Genomic DNA, 13,171 nt, shown 5'->3' on the forward strand with positions numbered 1-13,171 from the left:
TAACTATAATGTGTGTGAAACCTATGTTTTTTTTAGTGAAGATATATATATGTATATATATATATATATATATATATATATATATATATAGGTGAAAGTCTATATTAGTTATTGATTAGTTAACTGAGTGTTTGTATGGGAGAGTGAATGTGTGTGTGGTTCGGTGGGGGGTGTGTGACTGCCCAAAGATGTGTGAATAGTTGATTCAGTAGGTATATGAAGTTAATACTACATGTTATAACAGTTGTTTGGGTGAGTGAATATCTTTATGGGTGTGGCGATGAGCCAATATATGTCTCAATGGTACATGTCCAACAAACTAGAAAAATAAAAGCCAGTGTATGTGTCAGTTGTTGTATAGAAATAAGTATACATAAGAATCAGTGATTGTATGAGTGACTGTATGGATAACTGTATACTTGTAATAGTGTTTTTATAACACACTAAGTATGAGTTATTATCTAGATGAATAGATGAAGTGGTGTTTTTATAAGTGTATAGCTAAGTAAAAGTAAGTATGATCCATTGTTTGCATAAGTGAGTAGGATGACTTCATAAGTGATTAGGATGTGTGCTGGTGTGTAATGTTCGTATAGGTTTGTAAGTTTATTTGATACTGTTCTATTGATCATTGACAGCATGTATGAGTGAATCTATAGGTAAGTGATTACATGTGTGTATAGAGCTAGGAATCACAGAGTGGGTGTTTAGAAACTTGTATTTGTATGTCAATGGTTTTAAATCTGGCACTCTGTATTTTACAGTGAGTGATGAAAAGTTATACTAGTGTATGATGAGGTGTACCTGATTGTCACGTAGATGATGTCATCAGTGATATCATCAGTGATGTCATCTGAGATGTCATCAGTGATGTCACTCTCCATGTCATGAATGATGTAATATGTGACATCATCAGCAGTGGATTGCGGGCGCGCGAGATGTAGTTAGTACAACTAACTGTATCGGAGGAATTTCTATGGTTTTGTTCGAGTGAAATGTCGAGCTAACTATAACACCCCTAAAACCTATTGTTTTTTTCAGTGAATTTATAAGGTTTTTTAAATGCTAATTCCTAACTATATCAGGCCTGAAACCTATGGTTTTTTCAGTGAATTTCAGAGGTTTTGCAAATGACAATTTTTAATGTCTTAATTGTTATAATAATTTTTTTGATACTGATTTACTATATTTTTTAAACTATTTATTTTTAGATATTTATTGTTTTAATTACATTATACATTACAATACAAAATATACTTTCTTAGAATGAATTACTTTAGTTTAAATACTTTGCAAATAGGCAAAATAATTTTAAGTACAGTAGTTATAGTTGTTGCAATGGGTAACACAATTTCAAACACAATGCAACATTGAGCTCAATGTGAATTTCTAGTCAAATGCAATTAGTTACTTTATGGATTACTTTTCTAACCACAGGACTGGATCCTAGATTCAGTCCTTGGACATCTCCTGTAAACAGTTGAGTAAAAGCATTTTGGTTACAGTAGTGATTTTTAAGGAATATTATTGTATTGCAAGAGTTGACACATACATTTTTTCACATAGAATGACCAATGTTTTCCTATAGCAGAAAATTCACTTAGCAGGTAAGTAGTGTTATAGTTACTTTTTCTTACTCAGTGTGGGATCCTGGATCCAGCACTGGTAAATCTCCTGTAAACAGTTGACAGAATGTGTTTAAGTCATTCAGACGATTTTTTAGGAATATTTTTAGTTTGTGAAAATAGACAGAAACGTTTCTGCTGAAAACCACACAATGGATTCCTATGGAAGGAAATACAAGTTACTGGTAAGTACGCTTAGAATTACTTTACAGGGTCAGTGCTGAGCTAAAAGATGCAGCCCTGGGTTCTCTCCTGATAACTGGTGAGTAAATCGGAATCTGTAGTTCGGCTGATTTTAGAGGAATATTTGTACGTTTCAAAATTGGACACTTAGAAACTTTTCTGCTTAAAACCACACAATGGATTCGTATGGAAAGAAATATAAGTTACTGGTAAGTACGCTTAGAATTACTTTCCAGGTTCAGTGCTGGTCTAAAAGATGCAGCACTGGGTTCTCTCCTGATAACAGGTGAGTAAATCGGAATTCGTAGTTCGGCTGATTTTAGAGGAATATTTGTACAATGGTGAAGAAAGGGGGCGGGACCTGAGGTGACGTGTGCAAACACGCCCTGTGGCGTGTTTTAAGTTGGGGAATTAATTCCTCTTCAATCCTGCTGTCCCCTGGGGGCCAACTAGCCCACCCGGTACCTCCAGTATGCGCCAGGGAGCTGCGTTGCAGAGAGGTGTTTAGAGGCCACTCCCCTTTTTAAAACACTCTGCAACGCAGCTCCGTGGCTCTTACTAGAGGTACCTGGTGGGCTAGTTGGCCCCAGGGGACCTCTGGATTGAAGAGGAATGAATTCCCCAACTTAAAATGCGCCACAGGACGTGTTTGCACACATATCACCTCAGGCCCCACCCCTACCTTCACCACTGTGCAAACGCGCCCCGTGGCGCGTTTTAAGTTGGGGGATTAAGTCCAATTGAATCCTGAGGTCCCCTGAGGTCCCCTGGCAGCCAACTAGCCCACCAGGTACCTCCAGTAAGCGCCGCGGAGCTGCGTTGCAGAGAGGTGTAAAAAGCGACGTGGTCTCATTACACCTCTCTGCAATGCAGCCCCCTGGCACATACTGGAGGTTTCTGGTGGGCTAGTTGGCCCCCAGTGACCCCCAGTATTCAAGGGGAATTAGTTCCCCCTCTGCAAACGTGCCAGTGGGCGTGTTTGCAGAGTGGTGCAAGGAGGGGGCTTTTTTCTCAAACCCCGCCTGACAAATCACTGTGAAACTTATAGGATAGGAGCGGACCGGAGCTGGCCAAAAGTTTTGAAAATTTCGTGAAGATTCGTCAATCGGTGCCAAACTTATTCCAAATAGAATGTTGCGGATTTCCTATGGAAAATAGGTCCTAACTATATTTACCTACTGGCGACAGCCAGTAGGTTATATATATATATATATATATATATATATATATATATATATATATATATATATATATATATATATATATATATATATATATATATATATATATATATATATATATATATATATATATATATTCACTTAAAAAACCATAGGTTTCACACAAGTTATAGTTAGCTGTACATTTCACTCGTAAAAAACCAATGAAATTCCACGTTATAGTTAGATCAGGTAACTATAACTTGCGCGACCACAATAAACTGCTGATGACGTGACATATTACATCACTTCTGACATGGTCAGTGACATCACTCATGACATCAATGATGACATCTGAAATGACACATTGTGCATTGCGGTCGCGCAAGTTATAGTTACCTGATCTAACTATAACGTGGAATTTCATTGGTTTTTTACGAGTGAAATGTACAGCTAACTATAACTTGTGTGAAACCTATGGTTTTTTAAGTAAATTTGCAAGGTTTTTTAAATGCTAATTCCTAACTATAACGTGTGTGAAACCTATGGTTTTTTCAGTGAATTTGTACGGTTTTTTAAATGCTAAGTTATGTATGTATTTGTAATTTTTGCGCCCACGTTGCGCATTTCGTACCGTGCACGCCTCGCCATTTTTTACAAAATATCAATTGTTTTTTCCTCCCTTGGGGGTCCTTAGATTTATATATTAAATGTGATTGTTAATTCTTTTTTTTTTTTTTTTGTTTACCATACGGTAAGCTTACCGTACGCGCACTCCGCGATTTTTGTTTTTCAAATTATTAAATTTATTTTTCATACTTTTTGGTCCTTTGTGAACCCCCTGACGAACGCTAGGGGGTCTGCAACTCTCTTCGTTGCCCCCTTTTCATGTTATCAGCCATTGTTTTTCACTGCGAGAGACAGAAAATGGCGGCCGATACTTCCTGATTTCGACCGATTCGAATGTTTACAGTCATGTAACCACCAATCAGAATTGAGCTCGCGCACGTCACCGTACGCGTACGGTAAGCTTACCGTAAGCGCACGGAGCGTGCTTACAGATATATATATTGATTTAAATGCTATTTTCTCAGGAACTACTGAACAGATTTACACCAGACCTACAAAAGGCACATCCTTGACCTGCGGACTACCACTCTGCCAAATTACAAGTAATTCTGTTCAGCCGTTCGGGCTGTAGCTGTGTCTAAAGGTCCTATGGAAAAATGCATGGGGAAAACGTGTTTTGGGACCCCCCTTTTTTCTCAGCCCCCGCTTGACGAATCACCCCGAGACTTCCAGGGTAGGAGCGGTGCGTAGCGCCCCATTAGTTTTGAAAATTTTGCGAGGATTCGTCAACCGGTGCCAAAGTTATTCAAAATAGAATTTTGAGATTTCCTATGGAAACACGGTCCTAACTATAACTACCTACTGGCGACCGCCAGTAGGTAATATATATATATATATATATATATATATATATATATATATATATATATATATATATATATATATATATATATTCACTGAAAAAACCATAGGTTTCAGGGGCGTTATAGTTAGCTGGACATTTCCCTCGTACAAAACCCTAGAAACTCCCCTGTTATAGTTAGTTCAGCTAACTATAAATCGCGCCCCCGCAATTCACTGCTGATGACGTCACATATTACATCACTCATGACATGGTCAGTGACATCACTGATGATATCTCAAATGACATCTCTGATGACATCATCCATTGAGTGTGTGTTTCTGAACAGTTTTATTATGTTTAATATATATAGGGAAAGGCCTGTTGAAAAATAAGTGGGTGTACAAGTGTGTGAATGGATGATTTTCTAGGTGCGTAACTGAGTCTATAAGTGAGTCATTAAATGTATCTTACTGCAGACTAGTGACTAAACTGTGTGAATGTCTGTATGTGTCTGTGTGTTGGTGTATAAGTGGCTGCATGGTTTTGTGAATAGCTATACAAGTGTCTATATGGGTTATTGATTGGTTGTCTGAGTATCTGTATGGGTGCCTGAGTGTTTGTGTGGGTAGGGTGTGTGTGACTAGATGTGTGAGTGGGTGATTCAGTGGGTGCATGTTTTTAAGAGTGCATCTGTGATGGACTGTATGGTTGGGTGAGTGTATGTATGGGTGTCTTTGGGAGTGGCTGTATGCGCCATAGTGCAAGGATATCTGTGTCATGTGCTGTTTGTTTTTCTGCAGGAAGACACAGAATTTGTTAGTATTTTTATGAGTAAGTGAACTTGAGTGTTTTTAACTGTATAGGTGAGTAAATTTTACTGTGATTAATAATTTGCATGACTGACTTGATGTGTCAGTACCTCAATGGATGATTGGCGGTGTGTGAGTGTTTATATAGGTGTATAAATGCACAGAGTGACTGTAAGTATGAGTGACTGTACAGGTGAGTGAGTGGAGATGTATGTAGACCTAAAAGTCAATGAGTGGGTGAGTAGTTATTGGTATTGGAGTATCTATGGTTGTCAAAATGGCCATCTGAAATTTTGAGTCGGTGTATCAAAGGTTATATTAGGGTGTGAGAGGATGCACTAATTTATCACATGGATGACGTCATCAGTGATATCATCAGTGATGTCATTTGAGATGTCATCAGTGATGTCATCAGTGATGTCATTGACCATCTCATGAGTGATGTAATATGTGACGTCATCAGCAGTGCATTGCGGGGGCGCGAGTTATAGTTAGCTGAACTAACTATAACGGGAATTTCTAGGGTTTTGTACGAGGGAAATGTCCAGCTAACTATAACGCCCCTGAAACCTATGGTTTTTTCAGTGAATTTCTGAGGTTTTTTAAATGCCAATTCCTAACTATAACATGCATGAAACCTATGGTTTTTTCAGTGAATTTCAAAGGTTTTTTAAATGCCAATTCCTAACTATAACGCCCCTGAAACCTTTGGTTTTTTCAGTGAATTTCAAAGGTTTTTTAAATGCCAATTCCTAACTATAACATGCATGAAACCTATGGTTTTTTCAGTGAATATCAAAGGTTTTTTAAATGCTAATTTCTATCTATAACTTATCTCTAAAGATATCATGTTTAATGATTTTCATTGGATTTCTATATTTTTCAAATTCAGTGTGTCAATTTAATATTTTTTTTTTTTAAATACTTTTTTATCACCATTTTTTAAACATATTTTTCCAATTAATTCTTTTAAAAATTAAAAAACTATTATTTGAACTTAATGGGTTTTTCAAACATATTTTTTTATATTTTTCAAAAATATTTTTTTAACTATATGTACAAAACTTTATTTTAGATATATTTTTTTTCAATGTTTTTGGATCCGCGCACCCTAAGCGCACCGTTCACAATCCGTACGCGATAGCATCCGCGCATATAATGCGTTGGGTACGTGTTTAGTGCGCGATCACTATGCGACCGGTACGCGACTCCCAGCCTATACGCGACACGTTCGATGTATGCAACGCGACGTTTACGCGCTTCCGCGATGCGTCATCTGCGTCTATGAAGCGGTAGGTGCGCGAATCCCGCGAAGTATTTAACATTTAAAAAAACATATCTATGTATTGCATGTGAATATTAATTGAAGACAAACTCTAAACTAGTCATAAAACTAATATGTTTTTACATCTAATCTTATATTCCTTTTAAATTCAATTTCGCGGATGCACGCTGGGTGCGTGCTGCGTAAGCGCACGGTGGGCGGATCCCATGTGACCTGCAAAAAAATAGATTTGATCGGTTCATTACACTTCCTGTTCTAACTACTGAAAGACTCCACCCATTTCAATCATTCTTCTTTGAGCTTCTTTGGAGAACCATCTCTTTGGAGAGAAGAAGATTTTTTTAGACTAAGTATACACTTAGCTCTAACTTTTTGCAACCAAAAATGGTTTCAGGGCAGCAGGCATCACCTGCATCACCTCAAACCTCTGAGGATGAATTTTTGCCGGAGGAACCACACAAAAAACATTATGCTTCAGTGGTGTGGAAATTTTTTACTTTTCCCGAAGGATAGAATAAGACCAATGCCACCTTGGTCACATGTAAGATTTGCAAAAGAGTCTTATCGAGAGGGGATCCTAACAAGAAATACTCTTGTGGCACGGCAAGTATGATGAAGCACATGAGGAGCCTTCATCCAAACAATCTTGCACGTGAATAGTGCCGATGGATGAGAGACACTCCTGCTCCTGCGCCATCCACCTCATCACAGCCGAGCACGTCGAGAGTGCATCCATCAGACCAAACCTTGGACATCCGTCCTCAATTTCAATTTTTAAAAGTGCTCTGCACTAAGTGCAATAAGACTTTTTGCTATGGCGAGCAGTCGATCGATCTGATCTGCCGCCGGCAGGAAAGTCGTATTTGCTAGGTTTTTTTTTTTTTTTTTTTTTACTGTTCCCTAAAGTTCATTGTTTGGTTTCTCCTGTTTTGTTTTTTGTTTTTTTTTCAGAAAAAACAAAAAAATCACAAAATTGTTCAGAAACCCCCCAAAAAATTATAAAAGAAGAAAGAAGGAAAAAAAAAGGTCTTGTAAGAAATAACTTTCCTGGTTTAAAAAAAGAGCTACATTTCTTTGTTAGTGTGTGAAAGTTTAGATGAATGTATGTGTAGTACGTAATTGACTGAATGAATGCATTAGTAGCGTATGGTGAATGTATAAGTGCAGAAGTATGAGGAAGTGCTGCAGCATCACACAGTAACCTCTTTAACTGCAGTGTGCTGTAGTACTTCCGAAGCACAGGAATGCAACATTTGTACATAAATATGTTGCAAATCTAAACTTCTGTCTGCACGGCTGCTTAAACTGCAGCCATGTGGTGACACAGGCACCCTTGCACCATAGTGCAATGATATCTGTGTCATGTGCTGTTTGTTTTTCTACAGGAAGACACACCTTCCTGTACAAAAACAATGAGAAAATGCATTTTTCTCCTTCAATGTATGCTGAACATTTCAGTCTGCATTGAAGATATAAAAAGGTTTAGAAATTAAAACAATTTGTTGTGCGTTCCTACACCAATTGTAGAATGGTGCACCATTCACACACATATCGAGATTTATGATTTCTGATAAATCTAGACATGTGTCTTGTTCTATGAGTATTAAGTGCAATCATGCACAACAACACTTATAGAACACCCTTTCAACGCAAAGTGGTCTAAATGATGAGGTTGTATTTACATGGAGTATAAAAAGTGCACAGAGTGCCTTTTCCTCTCTTTGTAAATATAAAAGAGTGTCTTGCACAATAACTATGTTCCAAAAAGTGACATATTTCCGTTTTTAAATTTCCTTGCGAATGATAAAAGTAAGCACAGAGTTTTGTCTGCAAAGATGTTCAAAGAAGAATGATTGAAATGATTGCGGTCCTTCAACAGCTAAAAACGTGAAATATTATGAACCCCTCAAATCTCTTTTTTTGCAGGTCACATGACATCTGATTATGGTCAGATTTCAAAACTACATAAACAAAGTGTTTTTTGAAACATGTTTCAGCTTCGTAGATTCTTGCAGGCCTCTTCATTCTGCATATTGAGACTTAGTTAAACTTACCTTCACAGTAATAGGAATAAAAAATGTTATTCATTTTTGCCTATTTTTCATTCCAATCTAAATTCTTTAAAATTGCTCATTTTAAAATTTGAATCTGTGAAAGAAAATAAAATAAAAATTATAACATATAATAATACATTTTTTACAACACAATATAATTTCCACAAATTAATTTGTTTGCCTTTTTTGCTGTTCTCAGCGGGCAAAAAAACAACAATCAGAAAGATTGTTAAAAAACAACAACATACTATTCTCAGTAAAATACCAGAAAATACAAATCATACATATTTGAAATGCTTACAGATTACAACATTTTATAGCTTTAACTCATAAAAACTGTAAATGTTGCCACATTAAAATAATTACCGAATAAATGACCACCAAAAAGTCCATAATTCAAAAATATACCTTTCCTTGAGGCCAAATGGTATTTTTGCACTTCTTCTTTATGTAAACTGTCCAATGGTAGTTCTATTAAATTATAATAATAAATTCCTCAGAGAGTGAATTAGCTTCCTAAAACTTTGGCTTCAAAAATATTAGGTAAGAATTTTGTAGTTCCCTAGGCAAACGTTGTTTGAAAAACAACTGGGCATCATTACAAAGTGTCCAGCCTTTGTCACATTTTAGATAGGCAGTATAATGTCCAGATGTGGTGGAAGGACCATCATGGAAAAGTATTGCAATTGCTACAAAAGTCCTTCCTGATATTGATATTTGTGCTGCTACAAATTGTTTTATTAAAGTATCCAATTTTCTTCCATCAGCTGTACAATGTTGCATCATTAAAATTATGTATTTTCCATATTTTGTTAACAATAATGTGGATAACATTTTTGATTTACATTGGCTACACTCCATGTTTTGAATTGCACCTTTCATTAATGTATTGAAATCCACTTATTTACAGTCTGGTAATGTTAAATACAGAAATCTCTCAGTGTCTACATTGGTGCTACATGTATACATGCAATTTTCACAATAATGTTACCATTTGTAAGAAAGGCCAAAAATATTTTCTATTTCTACACCTTCATTTTCAAAAATTGTAAGCATATACATTAAAAATTCTTGAGCATCTTGTTGGATATTTTGTGTAAATTGTGTAGAACCAGAACACACATCCAAAAGACTACGAACATCTGAAACAGATTGTATTTTACTTCTATCTGTTGTCAATTTTTCATAAACAGAATGCAACAGAGAACAAAATATTTTTTGCCGATTCTCCATAATTTGCTCTTGCAAACCTTCCAGATAAAAAACAACATTGACCACTACATTAGCATCGCAGTTGACACCAGAACTATTTTCAAAATGATAACCAACAATCTCTTCAACAGTGTCCAATTTCTTTTTACCTGCAGTCACAACATTATCTTGTTCTTTTCTTTTCTTGATACCTTCAGAACAGATATTCTCTAACCTTCTTTTTCGACCAACCACACGCTTTTCAAATACAGGATATTGACCAAATTTGGAGCATACACCCTTCTTAACCTATTATACTCTTTTACACAGTTTGCATCTGCAGTAACCTTTTTTTCATCAAAATCAATCAAAAACAAACCAGATAATGTTCTGACTCGCGACTAAAGCAACATATGCTTAATCCTTGAGATTTATGAATAGTCACTGCATATGCCAGAGAAAATGGAAATTGTTTCCTACGAACATATACATCTTTGACAAGCAAAAAACGAACTGAACAAAAAACAATTTCTTTAACTTCATCAATCTGATCAAATTTAATTTTTAAAAATTCAATTCCTTCTTTTTTCTGATAATTGACAAAATCCACCACTTTGCCCATTGCACCATTAACTAAACCTTTCTCTACATCCAAATTACGCCTTAAAATTACTCGACAGTTTACACACACATACAGTGTCTTTTCCAAACCAGCAATTTTAGATATTTTTTTTCTAAACAATCTAGTTTTGATCTCAACTTAACCGTTAAAATAGTAGTGATTCCTTCATGTAGTATTTTATCGATGGCTTCCATTTTGACAATTTCTTCATTTTCCAATTTTAATAATTCTTTGTTGAATATTGAACACTCACGAAGTTTCGGCATTAAGCAAATCACTGACTTATTTTTAGCAATTTCCACGTACACTTTTGCAGCAACTGCATTTTCATTTGGAAAGACATTGCAAAGTAATCGACTCTCCAAAGCTTCTTTCCCTTTTTTTGAAAGAGTTCCAATTCTTATATCTTGAAGAATACTTCCACATTCAGCATCATTTGCCTGTCGCATATTTGTTGTCAGTTCTTTGTATTAAAAATTAAATACCGGTTGTCCTTTTACCGGTGTCAGTTGCAGTAGATCTCCAAAAACTATGACGTGTTTTCCTCCAAATAACACGTCATACTCTGTTTTAAGAATTTGCTTCATTCTTAAATGCACAAAGGCAAGCATCAAGTTTGAAACCATGCTCACCTCATCAATACTGAGAAGTTTCATTTTCTTCAGCACTCTTGAAACTTCACAACAAGCTTCTCCAGATAGCTTGTGGTATTCCAATTTGTTCTCATGCTCTACTGGCAGCATTAGTAAACGATGTAAAGTAATTCCTTTAATGTTATGTGCTGCCAACCAAGCTGGAGCAGTCACAACACAAGACAAATGCGACTCAGTTGTTTTTTGCAGATAACTTGTAATTACTTTAATTAAGAAACTCTTTCCTGTTCCAGCTTGACCACCCACATACTTTCGGATAGGTTGAAATGATGTACATGAGCACACTCTCTTTTCATGAAGTAATCCATGGCCAATCTGCTCTTTCACTTGCTGATATATTTGTTTCTGTTCACATTTAGTTGCTCTTCTAAGTTTCCTAACTGTATTGCATCTTCTTGTGCTTGACACATTGCTGTTTCCACCTCATTCATGGCAATCGCTGCTTCATATTCAACAATTGGTTGTCCTAGTGGATCTTGACTCAGTGCAGCAGAACTTTGACTGTCTTGAGAACTGTCTCTAGCAATCTCAGCTGCAATTGTAGCTTCTTGATCAATTTCGTCATTCAACATTTTCACATAATTTGCGAAAGCACTGCATTGAATGCTATCTTTACAAGCATTAAATGAATCTTCATAGCTGGGAAAATTTCCAAGTAGTTCCAGTTCAGAACGCCATGGTTTGAACATTTGCAAAAGGGCTAAATAGTAAAATTCCCTTTTGTCAGCAGTGTCGCAACTCAGTTTTCTGTGATTAATTAAATTTCCTTTCCTTTGTTTCACCAGACATCCTTCAGAACCAATCACTCCATATTTTCCATCGTTGATGTTCTCTGTAATATTCCGTTTAAAAGTGTAGTTTTGCAACACTTCATACAAACACATGTTCTCAAGATGATGACTTCTCTTTGGATAGTATGTGTCCAACATATTGGTTTTCAAAATATCTGTACTTTCAGGGTCTTTTTCTGCTAAATATTCAATTTCTTGAACACATATCAGTACCCGATTTCGCATTCCAGCAAGACCTAGACTCACCCAAATGATTCTTCTACTTTTGGAATATAGACTTGCAGATGATAACCGATCTAAACATTCATATGCTCCAATTTCACGATGCGATAACATTTACAAACTGAAACTGTATAATTTCTTACTTCTCGTGAGAAATCTCTTCCCACATTTCTTTCAATTCAGTCTTTTCTGATTTAGTAATGTAAGACGTTACATATCGGGCAACAGCAATAGAATTGTCTGCAACATACTGAATATCCATGTTAGCATTCCACATGGATAAAATAACTGGGTTGTAGTCACTTATGTATTTTGATTCTTCGCTTCTTCTTAAGTTGTAGGTGTTTTCCGAGACATTCTTGTGATGTTATGTCGTACAGCTGACATGAAACTGTTCACTCTTCCTTTCGCTAATACAGGACGTGGAAATCCAAAACGACATTTGGTATAGAACTTATCCTTTGACTTGTACTTTCGTCTACAGTATTTTCCACACCTATGGCTTTGAAATCGTAAGACTTGTTCTTTTAAGTTTTTGTCTTCTCTGCTATTTGGTACAGTACATGTAGCATAATCTTCAATGAAAGACAAAACACTTTCATCTGAATCTGTTCCAAATTTGGGGGCATCCTTGACCCAGAACAACATATGTATGTGAGGAGCACCTCTTGCTTGATACTCCTTTCTCCAAAAGAAATCCACAACTTTTCCAAGAGGAGGATTCTTTTTATTGCAGATGAAAGACATCATAGCTTCAAATCTATGATTGAAATATCTGCATACATTGACAGGATCCAAAGAGCACAATTCTCCAGGTGTCTTATATTCAATATTATTTATATTGGAATTTGCCTCTCGAAGAAATTCAAGTAAATCATGCCAAGCGTACTCAGCACAGCTTAGGGTAAGAAACCACGTAGGAGTTCCCAAGTTCCGTAGCATACATTTCCGTTCTCCATGTCGACGGTACCTATATTCATTAGTCCCACGCTGACATGACATCAGATTAATCAACTGAGATGCTAAATGATCATCTTTCTGATGCACTTTATCCATAAAATCCTTTGCAGTTACATTTTGCAGATGCATTCCAGTTTTTAAAATGTGATTTACTGCATATGAAAGTCCAGACAAGTCACTTTCAAACAGAAGATGAAACATA

The sequence above is a fragment of the Triturus cristatus genome, chromosome 4_1 (assembly GCF_964204655.1).
Source record: "Triturus cristatus chromosome 4_1, aTriCri1.1, whole genome shotgun sequence".
Classification (NCBI taxonomy): Eukaryota; Metazoa; Chordata; class Amphibia; order Caudata; family Salamandridae; genus Triturus; species Triturus cristatus.